We start from the raw sequence: 12031 nt of genomic DNA on the forward strand, positions 1-12031 counted from the left end.
AATACTAGTATTCGAGCAAAAAATTTCAATACAATCAGACAATCAGTTTCGTCGTATATCACGACCCTACCCGGACCGTTATGGACAGTTTCTTCGTCGTCCCCTTCCAGTGCCCGTTTGTCCTCTCACTCCAAAAATGCGGCGTTCCTGTAAGGTCCCAGTCAGGACCGCAGGTCACTCGAGAGAGGTCCGTTCAGAACCGGTGAAGTTCAGTTGATCGGCCGCCAGACGAGGGTCTCTTTCAGGCAGATGCACTTCCCGATCGTTTAGATGTTCACTCCGTCGTTAGGACCTCTCCCACCAGACCCACGTGTCGTTGATGGTCCCGACGTTGGTGCGCCATTTGATGAAAAGCAGCGAAACTCCCAAGACTTTCGAGGCCGCTTGGTGCAAACCACCTCTAATTCACCCTAAGATTAGCGATCAAAATACCGAGACAGGCACTGAAAATTGGAAGGCGAAGAACAGGTTTATTTCTCCAGAGGAGAACACATCACATCAGACACCGGGGCTATCGTCAGGAGGTGCTCTAACTGCATCGCTGTGGCTTGGTCTTTTATATGCTTTTTAGTCAGTTTATTAAATGGTCAAACATTCCTGGCATCAGTTTATGGCATAGTCAAACATCCTTGGAATCCCCGCCTCAAGCTAGTTCCCACACAGAACCCAGCACCAATCTTCCCTCCACCAAGATCTAACAGATGATCGCTAGCTCGCAGCTGGACATTCCGACAGGATCTAAAAGTACGTGGGATAAGTCAGATCTAAGGGTTTGTGTCTTTTATTAGATTAGGCCCCTTTGTTGGTGAAACAAGCCCTGGCGTGCGCGGGTAATAAACTATGTCCACAGGGGTTGGTTAGTGCCTATGATTGAGTGGCCAGGTGCAGGGAAGTGACTCCGAGGCATTGTCATGCTGACAAGGTTTAACGACCCTGGTACATGTGTTCAGGCTTGGTCAGAGCGCGGGGGGATGATAGCGAGGTCAGGGTGACTCACAGGTGACCAGCAGAGTATGAAATGGCCGCGATGTCTAAAATGGTTGCTGCTTATGCGCACGTAAAGTCCCTCACTAAGCAAGATGGCGCCGGCAATGTTCATATTTGTCGTTTTATTTTCTACATTAGCAGAAGCCATCCTGTATTTAGAGACTATCTTGTCCGTTTTGTGGAATCCATTTTGTATTTCTGGCAGCCATTTTGTTTGCCATGTGCTGCCACGTGTATGCCATGTGCTCTGTCCTACCTTGCTGTTGTCTGCTCTTGAAATCTGCCTAGAGACAGGTTATATTTAGCCTCTTCTACTTTGCACATGCTCAGTTGAGCTTGCAGCTGTCATTGCAGCTGCTGTTAGTCTGTAAATGTCAGGATGTGTTTACGAGAAATAGCAACTGTTAGCTCCTCCCACTTGTTGACTGTGCATTTTCTGTATGACCTTATATGTGCCTAAAACCTATTTCTTGTACTTGTACCGCCTTTTTTTGAGCCTGTGTGGGTATAAAAAGACCAAGCTCCTTCCATTCAGGGTGCTACTTCATACATTGCCGAAGGGTGTTGTGTGAATGTAGTTCCACCTCATGAGATTAATAAACTTTGTATTTTATATTCCAGTTTCTGTGCCAACTTCTATCCTATTGGTCTGAGGACTTGTGCAGAGAAGGGCAAACCCCTTGCACTGTTAGGCCTTGCAGAGGCTCACCACCACACTATGGTCTTGTTCTCGCCTGCGGGGTTATTGGGGAGAGGTACGCCAATCCCTAGCCATAGTGACACAACTCCCAGTGCCAGACGAGGCCCTAACCTGCCTGATGGGACTCCGTAGGCGCTCAAAGGTCCAGAAGGTGCAGTTAAAGTTTTTGGACCTTGCACTAATTTTTTTGATCAGGGTGCTAACTATGATGTGGAAGTCTCCCAGAAGTCCAGCGGTTGCGGTCTGGCAGACTGACATGCTTCAATGGAGGAGGGTGGAGGGTGCAGTTCTTCGTAGTGAATAGGAGAGAGGATTGAGGAAGCAACATATCTGATTAGATTGGGAGGTCATGTTACTTGAATTGGAAACACTAGATCTGTCCCCTACACAAACCACCGCTTCTCAGTAACGTGCGGAGCACCTGGCTCTTCTTTGTCATTCGCCCCATCGACTAGAGACATTATGATTTTGTCCTGTACATGGTATCCTTTGGGAGGGTACCTATGTGCTGACTCCCTGTACTAATTGTGGAAGATAAAGTAAGACTGACCAGGAGAGGGATAGGGTGGGCTGGAAGGGTTGGTGACGGGATTGGCATGAGTTCTCACTAGTATAAATAGAAAATAGAATAGAACAGAATAGAATAGAAAGTAGAATAGAAAATATACACAACTTTGAATGGCTGCTGGAATACAGCATGTTTATTGCTAGTCTTGAGAAAGACCTTTGTAAGCCTCTTCTACCATACAGGCTGCTGAAAACCGAACTGCTATGTATAACATGTAATGAGATTGGTAATCTGGGAGAAAAACAAAAAAGACCGTATCTGGACAATTTTTTTTCCGCATGTATGTATGGTACTGCGTCATCAATAAAGTGTGTTAAAAAAAATTAGTTCATAGCTTTTTCTAATCAATCAAATTTCTTTATTTCCAAGAAATAAATTGTTACAGAAATATTGCACATTACCGAATTTATTGACATATAAAATTACAGATATCGTAAAATCAGTAATACATAACATTTAGCTCATTCAGTAAGAAGTATTTTGGCTCGAAAGGAAGGTCTTGTGGTCACAGGACATCCTTAAAGCTGTAGATTGGACTTACTCAGATGGTTTCAGTAGGTTTTATTTTAATCGTGTGGGCATTTGATGGGCTCTCATATAAAAAGTCTTGAACTTACATAATGTTAGCCTTCTTTTGCGTCATAAAATTGCAATTCTCCAAGCGAAGTGACCTGAGTTTCAGTTTTTTAATAAAGACTAGATGGAAAGCACCATCCCTCCCTCTTCTCCTGGGGCAGTGTCAGGTGTAGATTGGTTTAGCTGGATTCATAAATTTGAATTTTACTGTGAAAGTTTTCTAATTTAGGGGACCGAGAACTAGTAATAAATGTTATGTGCTCTGTAAGCTTTAGTACTTTTATTCAAATGCGTTCAATTTAGATTTAGAAGTCAGGAAACTGGAAGCCAAAGTTTCATTTGGGAGAATAAATCTACAGCTTTGAAAAGAAGATGGTCTCTGCAGCACCTACAAGGGGAAGAGTGGAGAGCAGGAGTGAACTATGGGACACTATTCTTCACTCTGTTCATAACAGATTTTTAATGGTGTGACAGTTCTTTAGAACCTGCAGAGTAGAAACCTAAAGGACTACTCATAGTGCTAGCCTCCTAGTCCTTCATAAAATCTTGTTTCTCCTGGTACTCTGCTTGAGTATGCTCATCCCTGGAGCTGAGGAGTAGTGCAACAGCATGGTGATGTAGTGATCTTTAACAAGAGATATCTTCGGCATCGGGGGCTCCTCGTGAAAGCCGGGTGATAGTAGCCATAGGCTGCTCTCAGGTAAGTTTTATCCCATGAGGCACCTGAGCATTGTTTCATTAATTCATGTCAGATGGAGTTGGGCCCCAGGCACCACCTCAGCCTGTGTTTGGCCTCAGAGTCATCAACTTCAGGCTGTGAGGGTGACGTGTTGTTACTGCGCTAAGGAAGCGTGGGACCTTCCAGAAGGCAAACATCTGCAAGTGTGCTTAACTAAAAACAATATGGCGACCAGCCCCGAGGCATGAGATCTCCGCCTGCGAGGGTCCGGACATCAAAGGGCCACGGTGCTATATCAAGGCCCGCCCAAGAACTAGCGAGCAGTTGTATCCTGGACAAGAGAGCCCTGCTGATCTGATCGCGGCTTAACCCTCGGGGAGAAGACTGGACGTTGGAACTTAGCGAGCCCTGCTGACACTTTTGCAGCTCATCCTCGTGAAGAAGGAACTGGAACCTCGGAGCCCTGCTGACCTCGTCGCGGATCATCCTTGAAATCTAAGGACATTCATTGAGACACCCTGAGCCCTGCTGACGCTGTCGCGGCTCATCCTCATGAAGAAGCAACTGGAACCTCGGAGCCCTGCTGACCTCGACGCGGCTCATCCTTGAACCTCTAAGGACATTTCGCTGAACACCCTGAGCCCTGCTGACATTGTCGCGGCTCCTCAAGAACTGACAGACACTCTGTTCACTCCGGATCGAGCCCTGCTGACCTCGTCGTGGCTCCAGGAGTACTCGGATCCGGCTGGACCATCGACGCTACCAACACGATCTGACTCGAGAAGAAGTGAGTAGAGTAGCCAGTACGACCTCCATCTCCCGTATCCCCCGGCTCAAGGATTGAGAGCTGTGCGCAGGGTACGCTTCATACTGGCCTAATATTGAGACTGTCCCGCTACCCTATTCCTTCCAACCGAGACTTTACGATCCCTCGATCGCTTGTAAATACGTGTTCATTTTGTCTCAAATTCTACTGTGTGATAAAGAACTTGCTTACTGAAACCCACTGTGTGGTGTCCGTACATAAGTGTGGTTTGAGCTCAGTGTGTACAATCTTAGACCCGGAGTCCTCCCCGGCGAGGACCTCACCGTAGGACTCGGCTGTATTCCAGGGAGAGGTGGGTCACGGAGTGATCGGGAGAGCATATCCTGGTCCACTGGGATCGCCCCTTCTAACACTCTGTTTGTGGGTAGCAACTCAGGGCTGGTCGATCCGTTGTCAGGAGCTCTTCTTGGATGTCCACTTCCTCACAGGTTGTCAGTGTTGGGGACAGTGATGTGCGTGCAGCCAATTTTGCTTTCCTTCCACTCGAAGAGCAATTCGGGTGGCGATCAAGACTTGCCAGGGGCCCGTCCACCTGGGTTCCAGACTCTTTGTCAGCACGAAGTCTCCAGGCTTGATATTATGTCCTGGGCCCCTGGATACGTCTGGTATGGCTTGCTGCATCTGTTGGCGGATAAGTGTTAGTTCGTTTGTTAATTTGTACAAATAGTCGGACATTAGTATGTCCGGGACATCATTAATGGAGGTTGGCTTTGGTGCCTCCCAAATGTTCATAGGCCTGCTGAAGACTACTTCGTAAGGGGTCAGTTGGTGTTTGGTTGGGGTGGAGTGCATTGACAGCAATGCCAGTGGGAGGGCGTCGGGCCATTTCAAACCAGTCGTGGCGACTAATTTTGCTAGCTTCAGTTTTAGCGTGGCGTTGTGTCTTTCTACCAGGCCCGCTGACTGGGGTGGAAAATGGCATGGAACTTTTGCTTTACCCCCAACACTTTCAGTATGTTCTGTATAACTTCTGCTATGAAGTGGGGGCCATTGTAGCTCCATAAAACTCAACAAAAGCCATATCGGGGGAAGAACTCTTTCAGTAATAGCTTCGCAGTAGCTAAGGCGGTGTTGTCATGGGTGGGGTAGGCCTCCACCCATTTGCTAAAGGCGCACACGATCACTAGTACGTATTTTAGACCATGGCACCTCTCTAGCTGGATGTAATCCATCTGGAGGACTTTGAACAGGTGATCAGGGACTCCAAACCCTCCCCGTGGTCCTACGGTCCCTTTCCCTGGGTTGTGTTGCAGGCATACTATGCATTGCTGTACTAGGCGTTTTGCTGATTCTGCTATCTTGCTGTTATGCCATACTCTGGTGATCAGTTCGGTCATGGGGGCAGATCCTATGTGTGCGGGGAAATGTGCCATGGTCAATATGAGGATCAGATAGGCATTAGGTAGCAGCCATTTGTTTCCGTCTTTTGTCCTCCAGCAGCCTTCCTCGTCTCTCAGTCCCACCTGAGCCCATTCAGTCAGTTTGTCCTGTATGCCTGTCGTTTGTATGTCCCTTACAGTCGTTCTAGCGTCAGTCCATACTTCTGCTTGTGACCTGGTCACATACATTTGTGTCGTTTTTCTGTCCTGGGCTGTGGTTCGGGCAGTAATGTCGGCTAATGCGTCTCCCTGTCCAATGAGGTTGGTCACTTTCTTATGTGCCTGGCATTTAATCACTGCTAGCTGCTTGGGGAGGAGGACTGCTTCTGTCATTGCGGAGACTAGATCTCCATGTAGGATGGGTGTGCCGTGTGAAATCAGGAACCCTCTTTCTCTCCACAGGAGCCCAAAATAGTGAACCACCCCGAAGGCGTACTGGCTGTCGGTGTATATGTTTACTGTCGTACCAGCTGCTATAATACATGCTCATGTGAGGGCAATGAGCTCTGCTGCTTGGGCGGATCGCTGGGCAATGCGGGCTGTCTCTAGGATGGTTAGGGCTGTGGTGACGGCATATGCAGCTGAGGTGGTGCCATCGGGAAGTTTGATGCACCAGCCGTCTACCCATAGTTTCCCATCTGGCTCTGGAAAGGCAGTGTCTCTGAGATCCACTCTACTCTTTGTTTGTTCATCAGTGAGGGTCACACAATCGTGCAGTGGAGTCACACCACGGTCATTTTCGGGTAGGGGTAACAATGTGGCTGCTTTGAGAGTGGTGCATCGCTTCAGGGTAATGTGTGGTGCTAGCAGTTTCAACTCGTAACCTGTCAGTCGTGCGCTAGTCAAGTGTTGGGTTTTGGTCTGGTTTAGTAGCGTGTTGACTGCATGGGGTGCTAACACAGTGATTGGATTGGAGAGCACTATTCCTTCGCTCTGGTGTATGGATACTGCTGCAGCTGCCACAGCGCGCAAGCACGCTGGCAATGCTCTAGCTACTGGGTCGAGGGTGGCAGAGAAATATGCACAAGGGCGATGTTTGTGACCAATTGATTGCACTAAGACAGACAATGCACATCCCTCCCTTTCATGTGTGTAGAGGAAGAATGGTTTGGAGTAGTCCGGGGTTCCTAGAACAGGTGCTGAACAAAGGGCATCTCGCAATTCTTTGAATGCTGACTGGCATTCGGGTGTACAGGGGAAAGGTGATGGGGTGTCTTTGGCTAGGAGGGAGAGAAGGGGTTTGACAATGAGGTTAAAGTTCGGTAACCACTGTCGGCAGAAGGAGGTGAGGCCTATCAGAGAGCGGACTTGCTTCTGATTCTTGGGAACGGGAGTGTCTAGAATTGCCTGGATGCTGTCTGGTGTGAGTTTCCTCCCTTCTTTTGATAAGAGGTGACCTAAATATGTTACATGTGGTTTGCAGAACTGCAATTTCTTTCGAGAAACTTTGTGGGCATTTTCTGCAAGGAAGCTTAGGAGTTGGATGGTGGCTGTGACAGCTAGTGGAGTGGTGTCTGCTGCTAGGAGGATATCGTCTACATACTGTATCAACATCACCCTGTCTGGTAATTAAACTGCATCTAACTGTCTTTTGAGCGCCTGCCTATAGATGCTCGGGCTCTCGGTGTACCCCTGGTGTGCTCGACAAAATCTATATGAGCGGGATCTTAGAGGGAATCCGAACAGATAGCGACTGTCTGGATGAATGGGTATGGAGAAGAAGGCATTTTTTAGATCAATAACGGCGAAAGTGGTAGCAGTTGACGGAATAAGGGTCAGGATGGTGGTGATGTCAGAAACTACTGGGTACTGTGGTACTAATATTTTGTTTATCTCCCGCAGGTTGAAGATGAAGCGGTGGGCTTTTCCATCTCCCTCTCCCTGTCTATTTATGATCGGGAAAATAGGACTATTACAAACATTGCTCATTACCTCTTCTACCACACCTGCCTCTAGTAGTGACTGTATGATTTCGGTCAAGGCTTTCTCGCCCTCTGGCAATATGTTATACTGGGGTATTTTCGGTAAGGTTGCGTCTTGTCGTGTTGTCACGTGTACTGGGTCAATCATCATTCGTCCTACGTCTAAATAAGCCCTAGCCCACAGATGCGAGGGTAAAGTGTCTAGTACGGATATGTCTGTCTCAGAAATGGGATACATGTGTTGGGATGGATTATCTCTCGGGTGTTGGTGATTGTCATATAAGATGACTTGTACTCCGTCTGGCGAACATCTGATAATCGCACGGAAATTGTTCAGTAGATCGACACTGATAATGGCATCTGGAGTGTTGGATGAGAGAAGGAACGTTGTGTCGATAACATTGTTTTCAAGTTTGAAGGGGATTGGTCTGGACAAAGGGTTGGTGGAGGGCGTACAGTCAAATCCTCTTGAGGTCATATGTGAGCCAGACAAGGGTGCTCTTGGAATCAGTCATTTGGATAGCACACTACGTGTTGCTCCTGTGTCTACCAAAAATGGCAACTCTGTGCCCAGGACCTTTGCGGTAACATAAGGGCCTTGCTGATCAACATAGAGCTCGACTGGATCCCTCCCTTGCCCCTGGCTGTCCTATGAAAAGTCATACATGTTGTCGTAATCTGTCTGTTGACACTGGTTCTGTCTAGGGCGGTCAAATGCGTTCACTCTTCCTGGCCTTCCTTCGGTAGCTTCACTTGCGTACCCTCTCCCATGTCCTCTTCCTTCTGTTCATTTGTTTTTTCCCTTATCCCTCTGCCCCTACTAGCTCCTGATAAGGCTGGGCTTTGGGATTTCCAGTGTCCGTATTCTTTGCAAAATGCGCATTGATCCTGTCCTAAGTCCTGGCGTCGTACATATGGTGTCAATGAGTCATTTCTAGGAGGCTGTACTATAGGGACATTCTGTTGGTATCCTCCTTTATATTATTCCCATCCTGTATTCACCCCTTGGAGTTGGGCTATCATTACTCTTTCCTTTAAGTCCTTCTTTTTCTTTTCTGTGGCTCTGTCATTCTTGTTTTTCTGATGTTCATATTACTGGGCCATTTGGAGAATAGCCGCTGTCTTAGAGGCTGCCCAACTACTTTCGCTAGTTTGTAATTTCTGTGTTACCTCCGGCAGCAGTCCTTTGATGTAATTTTGCACGAATAAGTGGTGTCCGGTCGCTGTGGACAAGTCCTGTCCACTGTGATCGGAGAACACTGTTTCGAATCTCGAGAAATACTCGGAGACATCCTCTTGTCGTTTCTGGCGGCACGCTGTTACTATGGACCAGTCTATCTTTTTCTCTGGTATCAGTGTTTTTAACTTCTGCACTATTTTATCAGGGAGGTCCAATAGAGCTTTAACTGTTTTTTGGCCAGGATTCCGCTGTTTATCGAATGTGCTGAGTTGTTCCCAGGTATGACCGAGCAATTCTGTGTGGTCTATCCTCCTAATCTGCTGCTACACATCGGCTGGCAAACATAACCCGAAGAACAAGTCAATGTCAGCAAGTTTCATTATTGTGGACCCCAGAGCAGTACCTAGTTCTGTGTAAAAGTCGGTGGGATTCTTTCGCAAATCTAGAAGAGATTTACGGAACATCAGGATGTCCTGTCTGTCCCATGGCTGATACACCCAATTGTAGACCACCCTTCCTTTTGCATCCTGGTGGTTTATGTCATCATTGTTACCTTGTCCTCTAGGGGGACCCAATAAGGGGCAGCTTCTTTTATTGGCATCATGGTATTCGGTTTTTCTATCGGGGGCCCTGTCATTGTAGATGTCTTATACTTAACTACCCGTCCTTGTTCTATGAGATGGCGGAATACCTCTAGTGTGTACGAGAAGAGTTCTGCTACATCACAGTTATTTTCATCTCCCGTATCTACCTTTCTATAAAGAGCCATTAGTCGCTCGAGCCCTACCTCTCTGTACTTTTCCTCATAAGCAGTGAGTGTGTGGTAACAGAGGCGTACAAGGAAGTGTCGCTTATGGTTTTTGACATAGGAGCTGCATATGTCGGTTATATACTCTTCGGTCTCTTTCCTATCTATGAGCATTTTAACTATTTTATCGATACCTGCTCGTTCCTTTTTACTTAATCGTGGGATCCTCGGCAAGCCGGGTAGCCCGTATCATCCCTCTGCATGCGTGTGTGGGCGTCCCTCCAGAACCCCGAATACATCGAAATATTTATTTATTTTATCCATAGAACCTCGCTAGATAGAAGATGGTTTTTATTCGATGAAGACGTCTCTCCCATCAACCCCTAGAGGGAGCTTCGACATATAGCAGACTAATTTCTGACCAGAACCCCGAATACATCGAAATATTTATTTTATCCATAGAACCTCGCTAGATAGAAGATGGTTTTTATTCTATGAAGACGTCTCTCCTATCAACCCCTAGAGGGAGCTTCGGCATATAGTAGACCAATTTCTGACGACAGATCCTCGCGTTTTATCTGAGAAGGTTTTCACTATATAAAGACGTTTTTTGAATCAACCGATAGAGGGAGCTTTGCCACAGAGCAGTTTCAGTTCTAATAAAAGGCTATCAATCACATCTTTTGAATATCAAATATTGAATTCACAACACCAATATAAGCACCAATGACTCTGGATCATATCCTCTAGCTACCTCAGCCAATTTACGCAGTCTACGAAAGCAAATATAAGAAGATGTCAGCATATTTTGAATAATTTTACGTTATATTTCCCCTCTTACTCGAAATACAATTTAAAATTTTTTTTGGGGTTGTTTGGTGGAAAATGACGGTCTCCTGATGAAGGCTGTGGCCGAAACGCGCGTAGTGTTCCATCTCACCGCACTGCCAACGTCAATAGTCCTAATACCAACTGGTCATTTGACATTGTTTTTTGTATTTGTGTCTGTATAGTCTTGTACTTTTTTTATCACTCTGTATTTAAATAGTTATCAAATATTTATACATAAAGAGCAAAAATATGAAAAAATAAATAGAGAATATATATTTTTATATCAGATATTTTGTGTTTTTTCTATATTTGTGTGTATTGTATGTAGTCCACCTTATAGACAATGGCATATAAGAATTGATTTGCTTGCTACATTTCGTTTTTCCACTTATGTTTACACTTCCCTACGTGTAGCAATTGCATCACAAGTAGGGGTCCCCTCTGTTTCCCAAATGTATGTCGGTTATATACTCTTCGGTCTCTTTCCTATCTATGAGCATTTTATCTATTTTATCGATACCTGCTCGTTCCTTTTTACTTAATCGTGGGATCCTCGGCAACCCTTTCTCTTTTGATTCAGCTTCTACTGACCCGCCTTTTGATGAGGCATTAGGCACAAGAGACTCTGTTGGTGCTGGCGCTATGGGAGTCAAGGCAATGGCGCTGCCTTCAACTACGCTTTTGGATTCCTGACGTTGTATTACAGGATGTGTAGGGGCATAAGGAGGTGGCATGTAGATGATCGGAGGTCCTAATAACAAATCATCATCTACTTTCTGTTTAGTTGGTAGCTCAGGGTAAAGAGTCGAAGGCGTTCTAACAGGGCACTGGCCTGATATTTTCGATTCTTGTTCATTTCTGTCAGTCTCTCTTTCTTTTATATCTTCTTCTAACTTTTTACATGCTTGGCGAGCTGCTTTTCTCATCTCTTTATCTAGTCTAGCTTTGTTTCTTCTCTTTTGTTGGGTTGCTTCTTTTTGCCACAGACCAAAGTTGTCAAGCATGGCTGGCGTAGCTTTCTTTTTGTGGAGCGCTATTTCTAAGATTTCTATTTTAGCGAGATCAAAAGATCCCGTCAGTAGCCACTGATTTACCCGGTCCTTTCTCATGTATTTGTGTCATAGTTTTATATAAGCAACGATGGCTACTACATAGTTAACATACATGTCATTGTTAGGTGTACCTTCCGCGGTGCTGCTTGACTGACCTCTAACAAACGGTCAGGTCCAAAACAAGCAAACAATTTTGAGAAGACAGGCATGACGTACAAGCGGTCATTATAAATATCTCAATAGGTCGTGGACAAAGGTTCGCACTACCTGCCCTTCACTGCCTGCAAAGAGGGAATATTCCTATTCTACGTTGTTTGCAAGCAGGGAATGTCTCAATTACTACCAATACCTTCAAGAACGGAATACTAGTATTCGAGCAAACAATTTCAATACAATCAGACAATCAGTTTTGTCGTATATCACGACCTTACCCGGATCGTTATGGACTGTTTCTTCATCGTCCCCTTTCAGTGCCCGTTTGTCCTCTCACTCCAAAAATGCGGTGTTCCTGTAAGGTCCCAGTCAGGACCGCAGGTCACTCGAGAGAGGTCCGTTCGGAACCGGTGAAGTTCAGTTGATCGGC

This window comes from Lissotriton helveticus, chromosome 4_2 (genome assembly GCF_964261635.1).
Source record: "Lissotriton helveticus chromosome 4_2, aLisHel1.1, whole genome shotgun sequence".
NCBI lineage: Eukaryota > Metazoa > Chordata > Amphibia > Caudata > Salamandridae > Lissotriton > Lissotriton helveticus.